Here is a 26840-nt window from a genome sequence, read left to right as displayed (position 1 = left end):
GTGAGAGCGGATGCCCTTGGGGGTCGGCCTAGTCGAGGTCTGGCCGTCGAGCGGGCGGCTGTTGATTGCTGCAGCTGTGGCTGGCCAGCATCAGTCGCTGCAGCAGCTCCTGGCAGCTCCACTGGGGGAGTGGCAGTGGCGACTGGAGGAATGGCGGCAAGTTGGCGGATGGCAGGCGCTCGCTGGTCGCCTGAGACACTGGCACTCGCCCGGGCCAGCTCTGCAGCATGCGCACCAATCTGCCGAGGGACAGACCGCTGTGCTGCTGCAGCGCGCCGGGTGCCCTGGCGATGCCTGGCTGACACAGCGAGTGTGGCAGCAGTGAGTGCCCGTGTTGACCTGTTCACTGACCGCAGCAGAGCAGCCAGTGGCTGGACGGCACCACTGATCACCTGGCCAGTCGCTGACAGATCTGCCCGGTATTCCGCCCGACTGGTGGCCTCTAAGGGCCCGAACTCGGCCACACTCCGAGAGAGGGAATCGATGGACTCAGGCAACCGTGCCACTGCCGCCATGAGCTCCGTGTGCCGGCGCTCCGAGTCCGCGGACATATCTTCGAGGCGTTCCATCTCCTCGGCGAAGAGCATCTCCTGACTGGAGGCTGAACTCTCCCTCTGGGGAGAAGGCCGCCGAGCTGGCCGACCCTTCCTGCGTTGCTGGAGGCCGCTGGGCCCAGCAATTGGACTCCCCTCCGACGCATCCCCCCTCTGGGGAGAAGGCCGCCGAGCTTCCACCCCCCTCCCGCCTTTCTGCAGCACGCAGGTCCCAGGAGCTCCCCTCCCCTTCGACACTTCCGCCACGCTGCCCTCCAGGGAAGACGTGTCCCCTACATTGGCCTGGGTGGCCGCGGCTGAGGGTTCCCCTGATGGGCCGCCTTCCTCTTGCTCCTCCTCCTGCTCCTCCTCGGAGGGTCTGTCACTGGCAAGTTGAGGGACCTCCTCTTGACCATCTGAAAGCAGGAAGGCACAAGAGTAGCTTTAGAGTGAGGAGAGGGCATCAGTGCGGGATGCATGAGTGGTGGCATTCAGCGCATTGGTCGGACAGTGGCAAAGGATGTAGATCTGATGCGCAAGTGGGATGAGAGAGGTGCAAAAGGTGATGTCCTTACCATTGCTGCCCAGAACAGGGTCGGCATCTCCACATGCAACGGGCCCAATCACCCGGCCACCCATGAGGCGCTCCACGCGATGTTGCAGGTCGGTGAGTGGCTGGATATGGGGTCGGCCTCCCCCGGTCGCAGTCCGGCTCTTGCGATTATTCGCCAGCTTGGCCTGCAAGAGAAAGGACGGCCTCTAAGTGCAGTTTGTCGCCGTGATCTTGTGTTCACTGCCTCCCATGGTGGAATAGCCTGGCCAGTGTGTCGCCATGATCTGGTGTGCACTGCCTCCCATGGTGGAATAGCCTGGCCAGTGTGTCGCCATGCTCTGGTGTGCACTGCCTCCCATGGTGGAATAGCCTGGCCAGTGTGTCGCCATGATCTGGTGTGCACTGCCTCCCATGGTGGAATAGCCTGGCCAGTGTGTCGCCATGACCTGGTGTGCACTGCCTCCCATGGTGGAATAGCCTGGCCAGTGTGTCGCCATGATCTGGTGTGCACTGCCTCCCATGGCGGAATAGCCTGGCCAGTGTGTCGCCATGATCTGGTGTGCACTGCCTCCCATGGTGGAATAGCCTGGCCAGTGTGTCGCCATGATCTGGTGTGCACTGCCTCCCATGGCGGAATAGCCTGGCCAGTGTGTCGCCATGATCTGGTGTGCACTGCCTCCCATGGTGGAATAGCCTGGCCAGTGTGTCGCCATGATCTGGTGTGCAATGCCTCCCATGGTGGAATAGCTTGGCCAGTGTGTTAAGTGCAGAATGTGCAATTGATGCTCATGCCTGCCCCATAGCTGCTGGATGAAGGCTGGCCATTAGAGCTTTCAGGTCCCTTTGCCCATAATGTGAGGTGCACATGCAAGGATGAGGAGGTCATTGGAAAGGGTACTCACCCTGACAATGCGTGTGAGGTCATTTAACTTTTTGCGGCATTGGGCACCGGTCCTGGGGACGTCGCTGTTGGCTGACAGCTTGCTGGCGACATGCCTCCAGGCTCTCCTGTAGACGCGGACCGTCGCCTTCTTGCCATTGTCCGGGTACTAAACATGGCGCTTCTTCTCCACAGCAGCAAGCAGCACACTCAGATCACGCTCTGAGAAGCGCTGCGCACGTTCACGGGCCTTCTCCATGTCTTCAGGCGCTATTTGGGTCCAGCAGCATTGTTCAGGCCTAGCTGGAGTGCTCCACTATCCAGGGCGTGGCAGCAGACACAGTCGACCCTTCCCCCTTAAGAGCTGGCCGGCGCCAGGGTGTCTGCTGTCAATCACGAGATGGCCGCACCTGCGCTGCGCCCGGCCTCTGCGCTATCGATCACCACCTCCGGCTTAGCGCCCAAAGAGAGGCGTCCAGCAGCAGTTTTAGCGCTCGCCCGAACTAGTAGGGCGAAGCTAGTGAATATCGGAGAAGTGGCATAGATTTGGCGGCGGCCGCAAGCTTTAGCGGACGCCCCACTTTAGCGCCCCAAAAGTGGCGTCAATGAATTTCTAGGCCAAAGTCTCTTCTGTCCCCTTTGGGCCTCACTTCAACTGCTGAAACAATCAGTATCTCGATTGCTGGGTGGTGGAGGAAATTCCCATGGGAAACCCCTCTTCTGCTCATCTGATTTCAGGAACCATATTTGAGATGAGCAGAAGTCCTGCCTGTCCCAGGCCCATGCACGAATAGGGACACAGCATTCTTCTGGGCAGTGACCTCGTTTTCCCAGGTCCCGCACAAATTTGGGAGTTCGTACGTCTCGCCTCCAGTGAGGATCTGCCACTGTGCACAAGGTTTGTCCAGCCCACTTTCCTTATAAGTTAAGGGGGCCAATTCCCCACTGAGTTACCTAAAGTGTTATCTCCATTGGAGAGTAGCCTGGGGTTCTTTCCCATATATATTCTCCTCGGAGCAGAGAAGGTTAAGAGGAGATTTGATAGAGGTGTTCAAAGTCATGAATGGTTTTGATCGAGTAAATAAGGAGTAATTGTTTCCAGTACAGATGGGACAGTAACCAGAGCACACAGATTTAAGGTGATTGGCAAAAGGACCAGAGGCGACATGAGGAAGCATTTTTTTTACACAGCGAGTTGTTGTGATCTGGAATGCGCTGCCTGAAAAGGTGGTGAAAGCAGATTCAATAGTGACTTTCAAAAGACAATTGGATGAATACTTGAAGGGCTATGGGGAAAGAGCGGGGCAGTGGGCAATATCCCCAGTAAGCCACACTGCTTTCTGCGTGGCCTGTGCTCCCCCAGTACTCAGCCCATTCAAGTTTTTGCGCATGCGCGGTACCTACAATGTAAAAGCCGGTGAGCGGCCTGTGTAGGACCACACAGATGACTGCACCACCATGCAGCTTAATGAGTACATTGGGAGTGAGATTAATTGGATAGCCCTACCAAAGAGCTGGCACAAGTACAATGGGCTGAAAGACCTTCTTCTGTGCTGTATGATTTTATGATTCTATGGCCTAGAAATTCGGTTTTGGCGCAGCGAGGGCTTTAGCGCCGGAAGTTAGTGCCAGCGCTAAGTCCCCCTGCGCGCGCCAAAAATTCAGTAGCGCCGCGCCCAAACGGCTGCCGGCGCTACTGAGGGGTCTCAGCGCCTCAAAACTGGCGCCACGCGCCGCATTGCGGCGCTATTCCGGCGCTGCGGCGCCCGCTGCGGTGCGGCAGGCTCGGGAAGTGCAGGCCTCCTCCTTCCGTTAAGGAGGAGCTGCCTGCACCCGGCCGTGGCCCGCGATAATCTTTTTAAAAATGAGCCCGGCACCTCGGACAAGTGCCGGGCTTGCTTCTGTTCCGGGGGGGGGGGGGGGGGGGGGCGGAAGTCCGGGGAGGGAGCTGCGGCCAGGCGGCCGGCGGGAAAGCGGCCGGCCGCCGCGGGGCCTTTAATGCGCCGGCGCAAAGTTCTGTAAGGCACCTCTGCCAGAACGTTGCTTGCGGCTGCCACGGGCGAGGCGGCCGCAACTCAATTTCCGAGTTCGGGCGGGTTACCATGGCAACCGGGACGCTGCGCACACCGATGACGTCATCGGTGCCGGCGCAGCGCTACCGGCCTAACGCCGATTTAGGGCCCCTGTCAATTTCGAAACTGGCCATAACTTCGGCGCTAGGCCCTCTAGCGCCTCAAAAGCGGCGCTAAGGCCAGTGAATTTCTAGGCCTACATCCCACTGGATCAGTCAATTAACACCAAACTAGCCAGAGATGCCACAAGACCTCTGCCAGTTACTGCACCTGTCTGATAATCATCATATTCTATTCAGAACTTCCCACATAAAGGGATGATTTTAACCCTACCCGATCAACAGAAACTTGGCGGGGTGGGGGGGGGCAGTTAAAATCACCCCGGCTCTTACCTGTCCGAAAGCCGCCATGATTTCAACATCTGCAATTTTAACCTGCTCTCCTGAACAGGCAGCAAGGACAAACGCCCGGAACCAACAAGGTCCTTCATCACACATGCATGTTGCGGCCCGATGACATAATTGATACCCGACTGTAATTTTAACTCGTGCCTGAGCAGGGAATCCACCTGGAGTTAAAATCGGGGCCAAAAACCATCTCAGCTTTGGACCAGCCTTTTTCCAGCTGGGACCCATTCCAACACCTTCCAAGGTTATTGGTTTTCAGTCATACAGAACACATGTACTTCTGATGGTAATACACTCTGTTTCTGCATGCAGGCCACTGAATTTTACTACGTCAGTGCCTGGGTCACGCTGTCCTCCAAGCTGAAAGCATCATTGCATGGCATGTTGTAAAAGCAGCCAACCGTTGCTTCTGTGCTTTTGTCAGTGTCAAAACACCCAGCACCATACAGAATTGTGGGCTGGGCTTTAACCTCATAACCTCTCCTTTTTACATCCCATGATACATTAGAAAGTACAGCCAGCCCCTGGAGAGGGCACAGAGGAGATTTACTAGAGTGGTACCAGGGATGAGAGGTTTTAGGTACCTGGAGAGACTGCTGAAGCTGAGACTGTTCTCCTTAAAGCAACAAAGGTAAAGGGGAGATTTAATAGAGGAGTTCAAAATGATGAGGGGTTTTGATTGAGTAGATAGGGAGAAATTTTTCCACTGGCAGCAGGGTTGGTAACCAAAGGACACAAATTTTGAATAATTAGCTAAACAGCAGGGGGGAGATGAGGAGAATTTTTTTTAATGAGTTGTTATGATCTGGAATGCATTGCCTGAAAGGGTGGTGGAAGCAGATTCACAGTTATGTTCAAAGGGGAATTGTATCTCTACTTAAAAAGGAAAGATTTGCTGGACTGTGGGAAAGAGCAGGGGAGTGGGGCTAATTGGTAGCACTTTCAGTGTCGGTGGTGGTACATCTCAGAGTTGACATGCGGTGCTCGCAATCCAGTCAATGGCACCCTGCACCATGGGGAAGCTTGCAATCCTCGTGAAGCCGTGTGCTGCTCTCTGGAAAACGAGAATGAAATACAGTCAGCTCTCTTGGAATATAGAGCCTCTGTACCCTCCCTTACGCAACAATGGATGGCAAACTGTGAGATGTTGCAAATATCTTCAGCTACAGCCTGGAAGGAGCCCATTAATCGCCACGGTATTGCGGTCCTTGCCCTGCTGTGAGGTTTCAGTTCTGGTTGCAGCAGGTGGCAGATTTCAGTGAGGATATCCTTACTGAAGCGCAGATGCCTCACACATTGTTCCACACTGAGGCTCAGGCAGGAAAATTGCTCCTTGAACATCCTGGGCAGATATGGCCTCCTGCTAAGAGCCTTTCTCCCCCTCCTCCTTCTCCCTCTTCTAGCAGCTTGTCCTGCTCCACGTGGTCTCTGCTCATTCTCCCAGTCATGCTGTAGGCCAAGGGGAATTCCTACTACTGCACCCATGTCTGGGAGCAACTTCTTTGTGCAGAAGCCTTGAAGTCAGGACAAAGTCCTTCAGCACCTGCCAGACCACCTCCTGTAGACTTTAGGCAACTTTAAAGAACTCTAGAAATCACCAAAAACTTGTAAAATCACAGCAACAGCAGGTAGAAATCAATCAGCAACTAACCTGTACGTAGTTGATGATCCCTTTAAATAGATCTGGTGGGGGGTCCTTCCTGGGGCTGAACGCGTGTCCAGCTGTGCGTGGTTAATAGAGGGTGTTAGCTGGAGCGTTGAGCTCCAAAATGGCAGCGGTGGCGTCAAAGCAGCATAACACACTGATTGACGTCATGATCTGCCTTCTCTGCATACTTCCGGCAGACACTCACTGTGCACGTGCACTAATGCCTGCACCAATATGGCGTCCGGCACGACTTGCGCCAGAAGTGTGTGCGAGCCATGAAATACATTTTGCTGCTCTAAGGGCACCCATATGTAGGGGGTGGCGTGTCCCCAGTCAGCTCTGCCCCTGACTGTCTCTGAGCGGATCGAATCACTCCCACACCCCTGGGTTCTAGACACCGGACTTAGGTACAGGCGGCGATACAGAAATAGAGTAGACAACTGGTTTGGTGCAAGAAAACCGTAATTTTTATTAAAGGCACAATAAAATCACAGCACTGAAAATGACTAGAATAATTACAGGCATATACAAGTACACTTACTTGGGAATGGGGAACACATGGCACCTCGAGGGAACAAACACATTAAAAATCCCCCCAACCCTTGTCCCACCCCCAATACCTAACTAGATTGAGCTATGAGGGGCCAGGATTTATGCTCACCAATGGGGTTCCTTTTTGATGGTTCGAAACCTGTCGATTAAGCCGGTTGTGGTTTTGGGGTTCGCTCTTGTTGTCCTTTGGGGCCTGCCGTCATCACGTGGTCCCAAGGCGTGGCGGTGGAGTCGTCTGAGTAAAGTACCCTCTTTTCCTCCATTAGAGATAGGGAGTAAAGTCTTTGTTGGGTATTTACCTTGCAGAAATGGTTGTTCTTCTGGTGGTGGTTTGGTCGCCGAAGGTTTTGTTGCGGTTGGGGTTCGGTTGGCGGTCTATGGTGTTGGCTTGATCCTTCTACCCATGCTTCGAACACCAGCTCATGCCTGGACCGGGGTGTGTGCCCGCTCATCCCTAATGCTTCTTTACACTGCCCTTCTCTGCTTATCGAACTTGCCGTTCGTCTCGTCTCGCCTGCCCACTTGCGGCCTCGCGTGTCCTGTGTGTGTGTTGAGTCGGGTCCCGTTCTCCTCCCGCGTTCGGCCCCTGGTGTTGTAATGGGCATCCTTGGTGTCGAGCAGTGCGGGGAGGGAGGAGAGGAAGAAGAGAAGCAAGAGCTTGGCTACCGGTGGGCCTACAATTATACCCAGTTCTTCACCCCTTATCTGTGCGCTAAATCAGGTCAGTTCTTTGTCTAATTTTGGCGGGCTCGTCTAAAGTGATTACAGTCATTCACCTTAACGGCTTTTGAGGCGGTTGTCTCCTTGTTTAATGGCTCCAATATCCTGGCTGTTTGTCATTTATGAATTTTAATCGTCCTTTCCTGGCTTGGTAGCTACTTTGAGCTGTTACCGATTATTTATGCAGAAAGTTAATGGCCTCAAGATTAGGTCTATCCTGAGTTGATCTGTTTTCAAGATGAAGAATGCACGTCCACCCATCCCTCTCTCTCTATCTACGTTATCACATCCCCATCTGACTTACCACCCCTCACACTCACCCTCATCCTAATACAATCATGCCAACTAACACTACAGAAAGAGGGTGATCCTGGAGGGGCAGCAAAAAATGCAGGAGGCTCTGGCAGGTTTTGCAACCACAACATCTGCAAATGTGCAGAGAATGGAGGAGTCCATCTCCAACATGAGCACCACCGTTTTGCAGGCAATGGCAATGATGTGCTCCTCCATGGAAAGGATGGCCACCTGCATGGAGCAGCTAATGCACCAGTCACATGAGCATGCACTAGCTGTGGGCAACAGATGGCAGAGGCTCATAGACCTCCTCCCTAGGAGGGATCTAAACGTAGACTTGGGTCCTCATAGCCCCACTGCTGTGCAGCAAAGTGCTCTCCAGCTCCTTGCTAGCAGGGAAGTGCGGGTGGCCCATGGGAGGGTTACCTCCAACAATGGGGGTCAGTATGAAAGGAATGGCTTGGTTATTGTAGGGATGCTTTTTGGTGTTGTTGGCCGGTGGGTTGGGGGGTGTGATGCAACCTGGCACAGCATGTGGCAGCCCTATGGATGCAATGCAGGAAGTTAAGTGAATCTGGCCATGATGAGGCCATCCCTGGATTTTTGGGCAGCAATGTGTTGCTAGCATGTGGACCTCAGGTTCCTCCTGCTCCTCCTCCTGGTCTTCCAGCTGATGCTACTCCTCCTCCTCCTCTGAAGAGGTTGTGCACTCAGTGCCTTGCTGCTCATCAGGCTCCAATCCTTGCTGCTGCACTATGTTGTGCAGCATGCACCAAACAATGACGATTCTGGATACCCTGGTTGGTGGGTACTGTAGGGCTCCTCCAGATCTGTCAAGGCATCTGAAGCGCATTTTAAGCGTGCCTATTGTTTGCTCTATGACACATCTGGTGGGCATGTGGCTTTCATTATAATGCTCCTGGGCCTCCGTGCTTGGCCTCCACAAGGGTGTGATGATCTCCATCTTCAGTGGATAGCCCTTGTCGCCAAGCAGCCAGCCGGAAAGCCTGTTTGGAGGAGCGAAGAGCTGAGGGACGGTGGACTGGCACAGCATGCAAGAGTCATGACAGCTGCCAGGGAATCTGGCTCACACATGCGTGATGATCTTCCTATGGTTGCAGATGAGCTGCACATTGAGGGAGTGGAAGTCCTTGCGGTTGACAAACACTCCTGGGTGATGTGGGGTGCCCTGATGGCCACATGTGTGCAGTTGATGGCGCCCTGCACCTGTGGGAAGCCAGCCAGAGTCGCAAAGCCCAGCGCCTGCTCAGTAACACTGGCTTCATCAGTGACAAAATTCACATAATTGGCTGACTTGTCAAACATGACATCAGTGACCTGTGTGATGCATCTGTGGGCGGCCGACTGCGAGACGCCACAATTGTCTGCTGCAGATCCTGGGAAAGAGCCTGAGACGAAGACGTTGAGGGCACTGGTGACTTTGACAGCCACTGGTAAGGAGTGCCCAGCAGGTCCTCTGTGCTGCAGGTCTTGCTCCAGCAATCTGCAAATGTCTGTGATGACCTGGCGTGATAGCCTGAGCCCTCCTTTGGCACTGCTGCTCAGTCATGTTGAGGAAGCTCATCCTCTACCAATATACACTGTGCTGGGGGTATCGCCTCTGGTGAGGTGCAGCCTTGCGCTGATGCCCTCTGCCTTGTGGAGCATCAGGTCATTGAGGAGAAGGTTGTTGGTGTTGTTGCTGCTGGTGTGTCTGTTGTGCTGGTGGTGGGGCTCATCATGGTCTGAATCTGAGGACCAAGGTGAGACAGTATAAGCAGCACCCATGCTGATGTAATAGATGGCAGGTCAAGTAGAGATCAGAGAAGCAATCTGTCAATTTTTTAAAATTTGTTTTTATGAGATGTGGGTGTCACTGGCAAGGCCAGCATTTATTCCCCATCCCTTGTTGCCCTTGAGAAGGTGGTGGTGAGCCATCAATGTTGTGATAGTTACCAGCAATGTGGTGAGAGTGGCTTCTGAGCTTGCAAAAAAGACTTGCAAACTCTAGACACCTAAATCTGTGCTGAAAATGGAGTCAGCAAGAGCCTTTCCCTTGCACAAGTAATGAGATGTCATGTGGGAGTTTTTATTGGGATTTCCATGCTCTGCATTAATGCCCTCGCTCAATGGCCACTGAGCTTCCGCCTCAGGTTGACAGACGTGGTTCCCGAGCTGCGTGTTTCCCTTGGTCATCTAGTGAAGTTCAAATGGTCTGCTTAAAATCCCTGTTAAGGATCTCACAACAAGGATTTAATGGGCCGAATTTTCTGACCCCCACGGGTGGGTATGAGCTGTGTACACACCCGTAGGAGCCTCGCAAGTGCCGGTTTCAGGCATGCGAAGCACATGCGCTAAAACCCGGCACTTCCGATTTGTCAAGAATCCTCTTGACAGGTCATCCGCCTGCCCTGGAGAAGGGCCTCTGCGGGCAGGGATTTCCGCTTTCTGCAGATTCTCCGCCTGCTGAAAACCTTTAAAAATCTTATGCCTAGTAAAAGCATGTGTAAGACCTGCTTTTACCAGCATTTAAAAAAAATTTTTTCTCTCATTTATAATTGAAAAATACTTTTAAAAAAGGTATGTTTATTTTTAGCCCCATAAAAAACTTTAATTATTTTTTTCAAAAAATGTAATGGCCCAGAAATTAGAGTCGGGGGCTTGCCGCGGGTACAAGCCCCCGATCTGCACTTACCTAGCGCGCCAGCCGTTGTGCTCCCGGCGCGCGTGGAATTCCGTTTTATTGAGGAGCACTCCCGGGCAGCGTCTGACGTCACGTCGCCCAGGAGTGCAGCCTGCGCGGAGCGTCCAGTGCAGAGTGTAAGGGAGACCCGCCCTGTGAGGTCGCATTAGCATAAGACACGCCCCCAATCTTTTTCACAAGCTCCAAAGTCTTGGTACATGCAGAAACAGCCTGGTAAGTAGGTTCTTTGTATATTTATGATGAATCATTTGGTAACTTTTATAAACTTTTAAATACTTTTACATGAATTGGAAAAATCTTAAATAGTTTTAAAGAGATTTGAAGCAATTTAAAGAGTTTTAAAAGCCCTGAAAGCATTTTTTTCATTAATTTTATTTAATTAGCAAAGTGAAATGGCTGGAATGAGCACAATTCACATCATTAAAAGAACTCAGAATTTCACTGACGATGACCTCAGCAATCTCCTCAACGAGGTGGAGGCGACGCGCCTGCGGATCATTGGGAATGAGAATTCCAGGGCGCCGCGAAAAGGACAGATGATAGCTTGGTGAGAAGTTGCCCAGGCTGTCATCGCAAACTCCACCATTCCACGTACAGCGGAACAATGCCGCAAGAAATTTAGTGATTTATTGCGATCTGTCAAGGTTTGTACAGTTATTAGAAAAGTCAACTGTAACATTTCTTTAAATTTAACTGAACTAGTTTTAAAAAGCTATTCAATGCATGTAGTATAGTCAAGTGACTTCTTGGTCCAGTCACCTGAGGTTGAGCTGTAAAAATTCAATTAGTGAGTGAAAAAAACACCCAGGCCTAGAAATTCGGTGGCGGCCCAAACGGGGCGCCAAGCTCGCCTGGGCGCCTGAATTACCGCTGCGATCGGAGCCGTTGCGCCCGCCGGAAATTAAGTTTGAGCACCCCAAGAGGGACGCGGGGCGCTGCTCGAGGCGCCCCGCGTCCCTCTTGGGGCACTCAAACTGAATATCGCAGCGTAACGTGCCGCAGCACCACACGCTGCGGCACGGCACGCTGCGGTACTGCAGGCCTTCCTCCCCTTCTTAAGGGGGAGGGGCCTGCACCAGTGCGATGACCGATCGCGAGTGCAGGCAAAAGAGCCCGGCACCAAGGAGAAGTGTCGGGCTCTCGGGACACAGCCGGCACTGCCCGGGGGGGGGATCAGGAGGCCGGGGACGGAGGTGCTGGCAGGCGGCCACCGAAAAAATGGCCGCCCCACACCTCCACCTTAATTTGCGCCACTGCCGCCACAGGTAGGCCCCGTGAACCGGGCGCGATTTGCAACTGGCGTTACAGAGGCGGGCGCGACCAAATATCGCGATCGGGGCGGTAGCGGGGCGCTGCACACACCGATGACGTCATTGGTGGCGGCACAGCGCTACAGGTTAACGCTGCCATTAGCGCCCTGCTAAATATCGTGGGAGGCGTGGCCAATGGCGCTAAAGCCACTGAGTGCCCTCTTTAGGCGCTAACTGGTGGCACAGCCCACCGAATTTCTAGGCCCCAGTCTCCAAGGCATGTTGTGTCCCTGTCTCAAATGCAGGTGGGTGTTTCATATTTTCTGTTTTCATTTTAGAGTAGAAGTGCTCACAATGCTAGAGAACGTGCACTGACAGGCGGTGGTGTTGTCACGATAAGGGATTTAACCGAACATGAGGAAAGGGTCCAGCAGCTGTTTGGATTTACTAGCGATCGCCCCTCAGCTGATTTACAATCAGAGATTGGTACACCTGAACGTGAGTTGCGTTGGCCAGTTATATGTTTAAAAATGTTAGGTGTGTGTTGAATATCTGTGATGTGGTAGATCATGCTTTACCTTTGTAAATGTTTACCGTTTCCTTTCCACAGTTGGACAGCATACCTCTCACACATGGGATGAGCAGTGCATTGAGTCTGCGGCCGCAGAGGGCATTGGGGAAGGGGTTGCTGATGCAGTGGGAGCAGCATGTGAGTTGGTGGAGGAGCAGGAGCAACTTGTGCTATGTCAGCTAGTGCAAGAGGAGTGTATGGACCCTGCGTTGCTGCACAGTACCTCACCATCTCCTGGCCCCTCTGGCTCTGTGCGAGGCACTGATGACTGTTGTCCCACAGACAGACAACAGCTTGATACTGCAGCGCAGGTGGGAGGAGCAGAAAGATATTTACCAGAACAGCACTTACAAGCTGAGGTGCAACAGATTGAAGGTTTGAGTCAATTGATGTGTTCTCTTACTGAGAAGAATGTTGACTCTATAGCCTCCATCAAGCAGGGAATCGGTAATCTTGGCATTTCACTTAATCAGATAGCATTGCAGTTGGTGTCGCTTAATGAGAATCTCGTTCGACTATTTAATTCGCATGAACCACATTTTACTGCCATTACTTTGAGTCCCGCAGAAGCGCCCTTACCTGCTCCCAGTGCAGAAACAGTGCGTGCCCAGGAGCCAGCTGGTCCGCCAGTCGTGATGCAAGCAAACGTTGCCTTGCAGCAGCAGCAACCCTGTCATGAGGCAATTGCTGAAGGGCAAGAGATGGCACACAGGGGCCTTTCAAGTGGCAGCAGAGGGCTCCAGTCACGGGGAGGGAGAAGGCGCAGGAGACGTTAGGGTGTCACCTTTTGTGCAATGCACCTCCTTTGACCCTCAGGCACAGATGCAAGGGGGCAAATCGTTCAATTGTTTAACTTTTGATTTTATTTACATGTTAAATGTTGTCTTTGCTTTTTTCATTGAAATGTATATTTGTGACTGAAAGTATATGTAACCTTTTTGTTTAAAAAGTACAGCCTGTAGTCACTTTGAAAAAAATTTCAACTTTTATTTTAGCAGAAATATTTTTACAACTATTTGAAATTTAGAAAATAGCTAGTTTCCATCTTGAATGTCTTTATTGCACTAAGAAACCAAAAAAAGTTACTTTAAACTGTTTACAAAGTTTTTCCAAACTATTTATGTTTGCGAATGTTTGAAAAGTTGAAAATAGCTAGTTAACATCTTAAACGTCTTAACTGCACTAAGAAACCAAAAAAAGTCACTTTAAACTGTTTACAATTTTTTTTCTAAACTATTCATGTTTACGAATCTTTGAAAAGTAGAAAATAGCTAGTTAACATTTAAAAGTTATAAACTATCTACATCAAAACTGAACCTCAAAAGTCTTTGATGCTGCAATAAAAGCTCACTGTTTCACTTTAAATTGTGTCTGCTCCTTTCTTTGCTTTGCTGGGGGAAGGGGGAGGTACAAGGCGACACTACCTCGTGAAGGTGTTGGCTACTAGCAGTTCCCGAGCAGCCTTACTTTCGGCAGCACTTGGCTCCTCCCCATCAGGCCTGGCCACAGGCACATTGGCATCGCTTATGTCCTCCATTTCAGCAGGGAGCTCCTCTGCAGTGTTAAGGCTCTGTCCTTCCTGTAGGGCAAAGTTATGCAAAGCACAACAGGCCATCACAATCCTTGTCACTTTCTGGTGAGAATACTGCAAGGTCCCCCCTGACCTATCCAGGCACCGGAAGCGTGATTTCAGAACTCCGATTGTCCTCTCCATCACTTGACGTGTGGATACATGTGCCTGGTTGTATCTCTCCTGAGCCTCATTATTGGTCTTGCGGTAGGGAGTCATCAGCCATGGTCTTAGCGGGTAGCCCTTGTCGCCCAATATCCATGCAGATCCTGGAGGCAATTTGCTGAGGGCATCATATAAGTTTGAGTTACGGAGGACAAAGGAGTCATGATTACTTCCCCGGTGCGCTGCATTCACGTTTAGGATCCTGAGGTGCGCATCACATACTATCATTACATTCAATGAATGATAACTCTTCCTGTTGATGTATGTCACAGGTGCATCCACTGGTGCCTTCAATGCAATATGGGTTCCATCAACAGCCCCAATCACTTTGGGGAATCCAGCAATGCAATGAAATGCAAGGGCCATCTCCTTTTGATGTCCAGTGGACAAGTCAAACTTAATGAACTCTGAAAGCCTACGGAAAATGGCATCTGTGGCCTGGTGAATGCAGGCCCTCGCAGCATTCTTGGAGATGTTGCTTATGTCACCGGTGCTTGCTTGAAATGACCCACTTGCAAAGAAGTTCAGTGCTGTGGTTACCTTTATGTTCACTGACAAGGCATTGCGGCTCTTTGGGCGTGTTTGAAGGTCCTCCTTCAACATGTCACATAGTCGGCCGATTGCCTCTTTACTGAAGCGCAGCCTCCTCACACACAACTCCTCCGACAGCATCTCAAATGATCGCCTCTCCCTGTACACTCTCTGGGGTGGGTAGTAGTTCCTCCTGATCATGAGACGGTTATGGTTCCTCACTCTTCTATGTTGTTCCCATGCGTTTTGAATTCCCTGAAGCAAAATCGCAGAGGATCAGGACACCATTTATAAAGGGCATGTTTCTTCCTCACAGGCTTCCTCTTTAAACAGAAGTCCTAGTAAGGAAAAAATGGAAAGAGTTGTTAAAGTAATTTTAATAAAGTGAGTGGCTAGAAAATCACCTCGGGCTATGGCAGGAAACATGCGTTATCGGCTTGGGAACACTTCATACCCGCCTGATGAATATCACAGCCCGAGATGATTTTCCAATAACTTACATTTTCTGAAAGTCATACATTCATACATACATACATACACATACTGAAAGGAATATATACATACATACATACATACATACATACTTACTTAAAAGAATATATATTACTGATGATAATTTTCTTTTTTTAAACTTTTGAAAATGTTAAATTATTAATTTTTAAACAGTCATTTTCAGATTTAATAAAAAAATCAAATTCAATTAGGCCTTGCACACAGCAAGAGTTGCTCCTTATAACTACAGTACTCAAAACCCGTTTAAAATTTTTTTTTAATGTTGGAAACTTACCTCAGACTTTGTTAAAATAACTTTGCTCCCTTTCACATTTAAAAATGTTCCGTTTAGTAGCCCCACTGCTGAAAGAGTTCTTCTTCCTTATCGTTACGGAGCTTCTGCCAGGGCTTTATTCCTGCTTTTTACATGTGCAAATGCTGGGGACTTACCTGCACTGCACCAATTGAGAAAAACTCCTAAATTCCATGCGCACACGCTGCCTCATACATCGCATGCGATCGACCTCTTAACCCCTGCTTTCAGGGAAACGGAAGTGCCGGTTTCCCACGCATGCGCAGTGCATGCGGGAAACCGGCACTTCCATCGGCCTTACGGGTGAGTACCCCGTGCGTACTCACCCGTGGATACCCTAATTTCTGGGCCAATGTCATTTTAAATACGATTTTTTTTAAAGTTTATTTAATGTTTAACGGTTTTTTGAGTGATTCCCATTCATACTTTTGACAGATCTGTGCGGAGAGACCTGGCAAAAGTGTGCAGGGGGGTTCCCTTCTCCCATTGGTTCCCCATGGCCCATGTGATCCCAGGGATGCTTGCGAACTGCCTGCGCCCCTGGGATAACTGGGCCTCTGCGTGCGTGGACCAGGCGAGGCCCAGGATCAGAAGTCTCAGGAACTACGGAGCCAGCAGGTAAGTTCGTAGATTTTTCCTGATCGGAGGCATCCGCCCGCAGGAAGCCTCCAATCGGAAAATCCGGCCCAATGAGATTAATTATGTCACCCGCTTCTGCCATTCGGGTGTGTGGCGCGCTGGCAAAAGCAAACGAGTTTAAGGCGTGAGGAGCTGGGATGACGGCACGTTCCCATTTTCTGCTACTTTTGCTGCTGACTCGCCTCCAAACCCGCACGCCGACACCAGGATAATTCTGGCTAAAGACCCTGAATAACCTTGGGGGTCTGAGGTGCAACCCTGGGGCAAAACAGCTAGCAGAGCAGGGGAGGGGAAGGGGTGGAGAGGAACGTTGTCTCTCCGAGTCAGAGAGCAACGCTGCTGAATTTCTACTGGATTCTGGAATGTAAAAGCCAGAAACAACGTAAAGTAAGGAAGAAGATGAAGCTGGCGGAATGATAACACTTGCTTGATTCCCCACAGCTCCAAAAAAAGTATATAGTTATAAAGTACCTTGCAGCCTGCTGATTAAATGATTCTCACCTAGAGATAACAGGTTAATATACCCACCTGTAAATGAATGGCAGACATTATAGACATCACTTGAAAGTTCCTTAAATTATTGTAGCAGAGAATCAAAACAGGAAGTTCTTGATTTGTGTAGTACTTCAGTCCTTCACCTCAAATCTCTGGCTCTGTAATTGTAGGAACTTTGTGTAAAGCGCTAAGGTTAATGTCATGAGAATGCAAGCAATACTTTGCTGACTCTCTCTGCTATGAAAACTTAATTAAAAAAAAGTTTAAAAACAGATGTACAAGTGCCGCTACTTTTTCCAAAGTTCCTCCCCTTTACCTTCAACCTCTGTGGAAGGAAAATTTAATTTCGATGTGGCTTTGAGATACTTTAAATTAAACGTGATCTAGTGACAACTGAATATCTGGCCTCGAAGAACAAAGTTTTACAAGCCATTGAAAACCAAATAGTTTGGATATGTTGTGCTATTTTGGTTCTTGTTATTTAAATGTTTAATTATACCCATAATTATGCACTTTGATGGAGCTAGGAGCCAAAATGAGGATTAATATGCAACACACAGCTTGTTAAGAATAAAACAGGTTTGAACAATGTTTTCATTAACCCCAGGGCTACTACCTGGAAACTTTACTCAATGACATCATTGTGTGGCTTATAACCTTAGGGTAATCCATTCCACAGGTGGAATAAATCTGTCGCTCTTATTTAACAGAACTGATATATTTCAAAGGAGGTACATATTATAATTTGGCAATTCTACTACCAACAATCTGCCAAGCACAAAAATTTAATTATTTTTTCATTACTTTGTTTTTGAAAAAAAGGCAATTAATTACAACTGGAGCAGAACTCTTGCTAATTTGCCAGAGCTACTATTTTGGATGTGGGCAACCTGAGCGTTCTTGGCCAATGAAAATTCATCCTGTTAGCTAGCCTGAGACTAAAAGGTGACAGACATGATAAGTGTGCTAACATTCTTATCATTGTAGCAGGGCCGTTGGCTGCAAACTTAGAATTGTACACAGTCCTACCAATTACTGATGATACCTGACCAACACATCCCCATTACCCTCCCGCCCCCGCCGAAGGAATACATTAAAATGATGCATTATGTTCATTTTATTCTTTCTTCCTTTATAATTCTCCCTTCATAATTCTCCCTTCATAATTCTCCCTTCATAATTCTCCAACAAGCGAGAGTCTAACCACCGCCCCTTGACATTCAACGGCATTACCATCACTGCATCCCCCACTATCAACATCCTGGGGGTCACCATTGACCAGAAACTTAACCGGACCAGCCACATAAATACTGTGGCAACAAGATCAGGTCAGAGGTTAGGTATTCTGCGGCAAGTGTCTCACCTCCTGACTCCTCAAAGCCTTTCCACCATCTACAAGGCACAAGTCAGGAGTGTGATGGAATACTCTCCACTTACCTGGGTGAGTGCAGCTCCAAAAACACTCAAGAAGCTTGACCACATCCAGGACAAAGCAGCCCGCTTGATTGGCACCCAATCCACCACCTTAAACATTCACTCCCTCCACCACTGGCGTACCCTAGCTTCAGTGTGTACCATCTACAAGGTGCACTGCACCAACTCGCCAAGGCTTCTTCGGCAGCACCTCCCAAACCCGCGACCTCTTCTACCTAGAAGGACAAGGGCAGCAGGTGCATGGGAACACCACCACCTCCAAGTTCCCCTCTAAGTCACACACCATCCTGACTTAGAAGTATATCGCTGATCCTTCATTGTCGCTGGGTCAAAATCCTGGAACTCCCTTCCTAACAGCACTGTGGGAGTACCTTCGCCACACGGACTGCAGCGGTTCAAGAAGGCAGCTCACCACCACCTTCTCAAGGGCAATTAGTGATGGGCAATAAATACTGGCCTTGCCAGCGATGCCCATATCCCAGGAACAAATTTTTTAAAAATTTTAATTTTTAATCTGAAAAGTATGTGAAATTTGTCTTATCCACATCCAAAAGATGAACCACAGCAGTTTAACTCAGTAGTAACATTACTCCCTCTGAGACCCTATCCAGGATATGAGCACATTGAGGCTGGAATTCCTTAATCCTGCTCCATTACTATAACTACAGTGGAGAGGCGATGGTAACCTGCTGGTGATTATGCGGTTGGCCCTGTTGGAGTATCCAGGGTTGTATAAGAGTGCCCATGCTGGCATCTCAGGTGCCCTGCTCAACTGGTGCGCAAAATGTGGTGCTTAAAAACCATATGGGGCTGAAGCCAGTGGGTCTGGCTTAAGCAAGGAATGAAGACTGGACATTTTCCCCATTATTTTGACTACCTGCAGTCTTCTGAAGTGTTGCAGGCCAAGACCCAACCTGGACACCCATATGAGCAACATTTCCATCACTCCATTGACCTGGACGCCAGCACTCGGGGCAAAGGAGACCGGAAAAGTGGAATGCTGCCATCCTGCATACCTCACCTCAACCATGATTTCAGGCCTTCAATGGTGAGGGTGAAACTTCCGTTCCCCCAGCCACAGCAGGAATTCACAGACTGTCAGCTTTGGAGCAGCAGCTAGGTTTGTCCAGGTACCACTCAATTTCCTGCCTCTGCCTGTTCCATCTGCCCTTTTTATGCTGGAACTCATAAGGAAGGAAATTCAGGGCTGTAATAGGCTGGAACTTCAGTGCAATAGTGAGGGAGTACTGCACTGCTGGAGATATTAGGGCTAGTTTTAATTTCTGCCGGGTGTTGTGCGGGCGGAGGCCAAGGTAGCCATCCTTTATTCCTTGAATATCTCTTAATGTCTCTCAATGTCTCTTAATCTCTCCTGCTTTCTATCCTATCTCTGACCTTCCCTTTTGTTCTTTCATCCCCTCCCCCTTTTCCCAGCCCCCACTTGCTGTAAAATCTATCCCTGTTCCTGCTTTTTTTCCAGTTCTGACGAAGGGTCTTCGACATGAAACTTTAAGTCCGTTTCTCTCTCCACGGATGCTGCCCTGGCCTGCTGAGTTTTTCTAGCATTTTCTGTTGTTATTTTCTGCAAACTGTCCAGCCTTCCACAGTAGGAGGTGATTTTAACTCCTGGGCTTCATCTGCATAGCTTCCGTCAGCCTCCCACCTAAACCCGGAGGTCAGTGCTTGCTGCCTGGTGGGAGAAGGATTGAGATGACAGGAGGCACCACCAGCGTCCCGGAGGGAAGTACCCCAGCAATCAGTTAAGTGGTTGGGAGCGGCATCGAGGAAGGGAAGCCTGTAGTGTATGTACCTTGAAGAAGGAACTATATTCTGCAGCCCCTGTATACTGCAGTACCATTAGTGACCACCCCTGTATATAAGCCTGTGCAGTAACTTTGTATAGTAGTTCCAGTTTTGTCTCCATTCAGTAAACACCTGTTATAACCAACTTCTGCAGTCCGTGTCTCAATTACACACGGACATTACAAAGCCCAGGACAGGGGAGGCCCAAGTTTTCCTTGTGGACCAAAGAGCAGCTCTCCTGCTCCTCCTTGACCATAAGATAAAAAAAATTAATAAAATTAACACACCATTCTGGGACTCCACTGTCCCTGGCTCCTCTCCTCATCAGGTTGGACCCAGCGGGGAAGCCACAGTCCTAAGGTGAAAATTGCAGACCATCCCCGATTACCTCATCCGAGGCAAATAAGAGCAGAAGAACATAAGAAATAGGAGCAAGAGTAGGCCATTTGGCCCTTCGAACCTGCTCCGCCATTCAATAAGATCATGGCTGATCTTCTATCTCATCTCCACTTTCCTGCCCGCTCCCCATATCCATTGATTCCCTTAATATTTAAAAATATATCGATCTCTGTCTTGAATATACTCAATGACTGAGCCTCCACAGCCCTCTGGGGTAGGGAATTCCAAAGATCCACCACCCTCCGTGTGAAGAAATTTCTTCTCATCTCAGTCCTAAATGGCCGACCCCTTATTCTTAGACTGTGACCCCTGATTCTAGACTCCCCAGCCACGGGGAATATCCTCCCTGCATCTACCCTGTCAAGCCCTGTAAGAATTTTGTATGTTTCAAAGGGGTCACCTCTCATTCTTCTAAACTCTAGAGAATATAGGCCTAGTCTACTCAATCTCTCCTCATAGGACAATTCGCCCATCTCAGGAACCAGTCTGGTGAACCTTCGTTGCACTCCCTCTATGGCAAGGAGGCCAAAGCTGTACACAATACTCCAGGTGTGGTCTCACCAGGGCCTTATATAATTGCAGTAAGATGTCTTTACTCTTGTATTCAAATCCTCTTGTAATAAAGGCCAACATATCATTTGCTTTCCTAATTGTTTGCTGTACTTGCATGTTAACTTTCAGTGACTCGTGTACAAGGACACCCAGGTCCCTCTGAACACCAACATTTCCCAATAACTCACCATTTAAAAAATACTCTGCTTTTCTATTTTTCTTACCAAAGTGGATAACTTCACATTTCTCCACATTATGTTCCATTTGCCATGTTCTTGCCCACTCACTTGGCCTGCCTATATACCCTCGAAGTCTGCTTGCATCCTTTTCACAACTTACATTCCCAGCCAGCTTTGTATCATCAGCAAACCTGAATATATTACATTTGGTCCCTTCATCCAAATCATTGATGTAGATTGTGAATAGCTGAGGCTCAAGCACTGATCCTTGCGGTACCCCACTAGTTACAGCCTGCCAACCCGAAAATTACCCGTTTATTTCTACGATAGCAAAATACTGCAGATGCTGGAAATCCGAAATAACAACAGAAAATGCTGGAAAAACTCAGCAGGCCAGGCTACATCCGTGGAGAGAAATTAGAGTTGACGTTTCGGGTCGAAACCCTTTTTCAAAACTGGAAAGGAAATAAAATAGATCGAAGGCAGGGCTGCGATAGAACAAAAGAAGTAAAAGAGACATTAAGAGGTATTCAAAATCAGACTGTCTCTCTGTCTCATCCTGCCAGTACACTTCACACCTAATCTCAGCCATCTTTTGTCTCCACTTGTCCTATTACCACTTTAATTTCTCTCCACGGATGTTGCCTGGCCTGCTGAGTTTTTCCAGCATTTTCTGTTGTTATTTCATTTATTTCTACTCTGTTTTCTGACCGTTAACCAATCCTCAATCCATGCCCCAATCCCATGAGCCCTAATTTTGTTTAATAACTTCTTGTGTGGCACCTTATCGAATGCCTTCTGAAAATCCAAGTAAACCACATCTATTCTGCTAGTTACAATGTCAAAAAACTCTAACAGATTTGTCAAACACGATTTCCCTTTCATAAATCCATGTTGAATCTGCCCAATCCTATTATTATTTTCTAAGTACCCTGTTACCACGTCCTTAATAATAGATTCTAGCATTTTCCCCACTACTGATGTCAGGCTAACTGGTCTGTAGTTCCTCGTTTTCGCTCTCCCTCCTTTCTTAAATAGTGGGGTTGCATTTGCTACCTTCCAATCGGTGGGAAACATTCCAGAATCTAAGGAATTTTGGAAAATAACAACCAATGTATCCACTATCTCTATAACCAGCTCTTTCAACACCTTAGGATGTAGGCCATCAGGTCCAGGTGATTTATTGGCTTTCAGTCCCATTAATTTCTCCAGTACTACTTTTTTACTAATATTAATTTCTTTCAGTCCCTCATTCTCGCTAGAATCTTGGTCCTCCACTTTTTCCTTGAAGTTTTTTGCCTCTTCTTCCGTGAAGGCAGAGAAAGTATTTGTTTAATTTCTCTGCCATTTTCCATTAGCTCTCCATTATAACTTCTCCTGTCTCAGCCTGTAAGGGACCCACATTTACTTTCACTAATCTTTTCCTTTTTACATACCTGTAGAAGCTTTTACAGTCTGTTTTTATGTCTCTCACTGGTTTACTCTAATATTCTATTTTCTCTTTCTTTATCAATTTCTTGGTCCTCCTTTGCTGAATTCTAAAATCCTCCCAATCCTCAGGCTTACTATTCTTTTTGGCAGCATTATAAGCCTCTTCCTTTGATCTAATACTAACTTTAACTTCTCTTGTTAGCCATGGTTGGATCACTTTTCCTGTGGGGCTTTTGTGCCGTAAAGGAATGTATATTTGTTGTAAATTACATCTTAATTCTTTAAATGCTAGCCATTGCTTGTCTACCATCATACCTTTTAATGTAGTTTCCCAATCTACCGTAGCCAACTCACCCCTCATACCTATGCAGTTTGCTTTGTTTAGATTTATAACCCTAGTTTCGGATTTAACTAAATCACTTTCAAACTCAATATAAAATTATATCATATTATGGTCACTCTTCTCTAAAAGCCCCTTTACTACAAGGTTATTAATTAACCTTTTCTCATTGCACAGTACTAGATCTAAAATAGCCTGTTCCCTAGTTGGTTCCTCAGCATACTGATCTAGAAAACTATCTTGCATACATTCCATGAATTTGTCCTCCACACTATTACTGCAAATTTGGTTTGGCTAGTCTATATGTAAATTAAAATTCCCCATGATCACTGTATTACCCTTGTTACACGCGCCTCTAATTTCCTGATTTATATTTCTGCCCTACATTACAACCGGAGGGAGGCGGAGCTGTGTGGGAGCAGCAGCGGGACCTGAGAGATGGCAGAGCAGCCATAAAAGAGTGCTGCAGAGGAGTGCTGCGAGTTGGGAAAGAGTCCGAGAACGGGAGCAGCCAAACAACAACAACTGCAAAACTGCTAAAGTGACATCGCAACCATCACAACAAGGAGCTGATTCGTAAGTAGGACCTGGTGAGTATTTCTACAGTCCAGTCGTTGAAGTAAAAGTAAGGTCTCTAGTTTAGAGTAAGTATGTTTAAAGTGAAGTAGGTTCCTAGTGTATTTAATATTCTTTAATTTAAAGGAAGTAAAGGGAGTAAGTTAAGGTTAGGACATGGCAGGGCAGCTCGACAGCATGGAGTGCTCCTCCTGTGCTATGTGGGAAGTCAGGGACATTTTTAGTGTCCAGGGCGAACACATGTGCAGGAAGAGTCCACAGCTGCAGCTACTCAAAATCCGCGTTTCGGAGCTGGAGCTGCGGCTGGAGTCACTGTGGAGCATCCACGAAGCTGTGATCTTCATGGATAGCACATTTAACGAGGTGGTCTCACTGTAGGTAAAGAGTGCACAGGAAGACAGGGTGACCACCAGACAGAGTAAAAGAACTAGGAAGGTAGTGCAGGAGGCCTCTGGGTCCATCTCCCTCTCCAACAGATTTTCCATTTTGGATACTGCTGGGGAGATGGTTTCTCAGGGGAATGCAGCAAGAGCCAAGTCCGTGGCACTATGAGTGGCTCAGCTGCACAGGAGGAGAGGAAAAAGAGTGGGAGAGCAATAGTGATAGGGGATTCTATCGTAAGGGGAACAGATAGATGTTTCTGTGGCCGCAGACGTGACTCCAGGATGGTAGGTTGCCTCCCTGGTGTCAGGGTCATGGATATCACTGAACGGCTGCAGGGCATTCTGAAGGGGGAGGGTGAACAGTCAGAGGTCATGGTTCACATTGGTACCAACGACATAGGTAGAAAGAGGGATGAGGTCCTGCAACAAGAATTTAGGGAGCTAGGTAACAGATTAAAAAGCAGGACCTCAAAGGTTGTAATCTCTGGATTACTCCCGGTGCCACGTGCTAGTGAGTATAGCAATAGGAGGATAGAGCAGATGAATGCATGGCTAAGGCATTGGTGCAGGAGGGAGGGCTTTAGTTTCCTGGATCACTGGGTCTGCTTCTGGGGAAGGTGGGACCTGTACAAGTCGGACGGGTTGCACCTGAACCGGAATGGTACCAACATCCTTGTGGGGAGGTTTGCTAGTACTGTTGGGGTGGGTTTAAACAAACTTGGCAGGGGGGGTGGGATACGGAGTGTAGGTATATTAGGGGGTGATGCACAGCCAAATATAGAGGAAAAAACAAGTCAGCCTGGAAGCCAGAGCAAATATGTAATGGCACGAGGAAGTATGGCAAGGCTGGATGGCATTTATTTAAATGCAAGGAGTCTTGCGAGTACGGCAGATGAATTGAAGGTGTTGATGAACACATGGGAGTATGATATTGTTGCTATCACAGTGACATGGTTGAGGGAGGGGCAGGACTGGCAGCTCAATATTCCGAGGTATAGAATCTTCAGGCGAGACAGAGGGGGGTGTAAAAGAGGAGGGGGTGTCGCAATATTAATCAAGGAGTCAATTACTGCTGTAAGGAGGGATGATCAAAGGTAGTAATCTCAGGATTGCTACCAGTGCCACGCGCTAGTCAGAGTAGAAATAGAAGGATATTTCAGATGAATATGTGGCTAGAGGAATGGTGCGAGCGGGAGGGATTCATATTCCTGGGACATTGGAACTGGTTCTGGGGGAGGTGGGACCAGTTCAAACCGGACGGTTTGCACCTGGGCAGGGCCGGGACCGATGACCTAGGGGGAGTGTTTGCTAGTGCTCTGGGGGAGGGTTTAAACCAAAATGGCAGGGGGTTGGGAATCTGAGCAAGGAGACAGAGAAAAGAGAAACAAGGATAAAAGCAAAAGATAGGAAGGAGAAAAACAAAAGTGGCAGTCAGAGAAATCAACGGTTTAAATCAAACATAGCCACAGTAAATAATCATTCTAATAGGTCTAAGAGCATTAAAAAATCAAGCCTGAAGGCTTTGTGTCTTAATGCGAGGAGCATTCATAATAAGGTGGATGAATTAGCTGCGCAAATAGAGATAAACAAATATGATTTGATTGGGATTACGGAAACATGGCTCGAGGGTGGACAAGGCTGGGAATTCAACATCCAGGGGTATTCAATATTCAGGAAAGATAGGCAAAAAGGAAAGGGAGGTGGGGTAGCATTGCTGGTTAAAGAAGGGATTAACACAATTGTAAAGAAGGATATTGGCTCTGATGATGTGGAATCTGTATGGGTAGAACTGAGAAATACCAAGGGGCAGAAAACGTTAGTGGGAATGGTATATAGACCTCCAAACAGAAATGCTGAGGTTGGGGATGGCAGTAAAAGGGAAATTAGAGAAGCATGCAATAAGGGCACAGCAATCATCATGGGTGACTTTAATCTACATATAGATTATGCTAACCAAATTACTAAAAATACTGTGGAGGAGGAATTCCTGGAGTGTTTACGGGATGGTTTTCTGGACCAATATGTCAAGGAACCAACCAGAGATCAGGCCATCTTAGACTGGGTATTATGTAATGAGAAAGGATTAATTAGCAATCTTGTTGTACGAGGCCCCTTGGGTCGGAGTGATCATAATATGATCGAATTCTTCATTAAGATGGAGAATGAAATAGTTGACTCAGAGACTAGGGTCCTGAATTTAAATAAAGGAAACTACGATGGTCTGAGGCGCGAGTTGGGTAGGATTGATTGGGGAATGTCACTCAAAGGGTTGATGGTGGATAGGCAATGGCAAACATTCAAAGAACGTGTGAAGAATGGAACTTGGTGAACCCAACTGCAGGAAGGCAAACTGAGGCAGAGGTTAGGTTGCAAAAACAAAGATAGACTTTACTTGAAATAAACAAAATAACAACAGCACAGATACAGGCTAGCAGGCCAGCAAGAGTATCACAAGGCAGTGAAAGTCAAGACTGAGCAATGAACATAAACTAAGCACCACTTAAATAGTAGGCACATAACCATGCACAGGTGAGTACAATTAGGAATAAAGAAGGAAATGGTTAGATCCGTGATTCTTTAAATAGGATGTTTCCCCAAGAACTACACGGAGGCTGTAACTTAACAATCAACAGGTGTTTACTAGAGTAGAGTAGTCTCAAGACTGAATTACAGAAGCCTGCTCCGGCTTTATATACAGGTGTGGTCACTGCCGGTACTACAGTATACAGGAGCTGTAAAACAGTTCTCTCTTAAAGGTACATACACAACAACTCCTCCCCTTTTAGATTAACAGTACCATAGCATTCATTTATCAATTAACATTTTTAACATGCAACATTAACTGAAAATAGTCCATTTAAAATTCAGTCTTTGGGGCGGCTTCCTGATCCTTTCTGGATAGCGCCTTCCCTGAGGTTCTTGTCCTTGGTGCGGAGGTGATTCTGGCCCCCTTTCGTCGGTTAGTTCATCAGTTTCCACTGCTACTGTTTCTGAGGTAGATGCTACCGGTATATTGGGTTCATCCCCAGGTACGTGAGACATGGGGTTGACTCATTCCTGTGACGCTAAGACCTGGTCGACGTTGCGCCTCACAATGTTCTCCCCGACATCCACTGTGTACATTAATGGCCCCTGCCGTGTGCATATCGTTCCGGGTTGCCATTTCTCTGTTCGGTCGTCACGGGCCAAGACTGGTTGTCCTACATTGAAGCTCCTTGTCGGCTTCTCATTGATGTGCTGGAATTGTTTATCCTCAACATTTCTTCGCACATTTGGTCTGAGCAAATCCAGATGAGATCTCAACCTTCGGTTAAAGAACATCATGGCCGGGGTCTGGTTGGTAACTGCATGTGT

The sequence above is a fragment of the Somniosus microcephalus genome, chromosome 1, assembly GCF_052327205.1.
Source record: "Somniosus microcephalus isolate GS21.2 chromosome 1, FLI_Smic_1.0, whole genome shotgun sequence".
In the NCBI taxonomy this organism is placed as follows: Eukaryota; Metazoa; Chordata; class Chondrichthyes; order Squaliformes; family Somniosidae; genus Somniosus; species Somniosus microcephalus.
Note: the sequence above shows the minus strand (reverse complement) of the source record.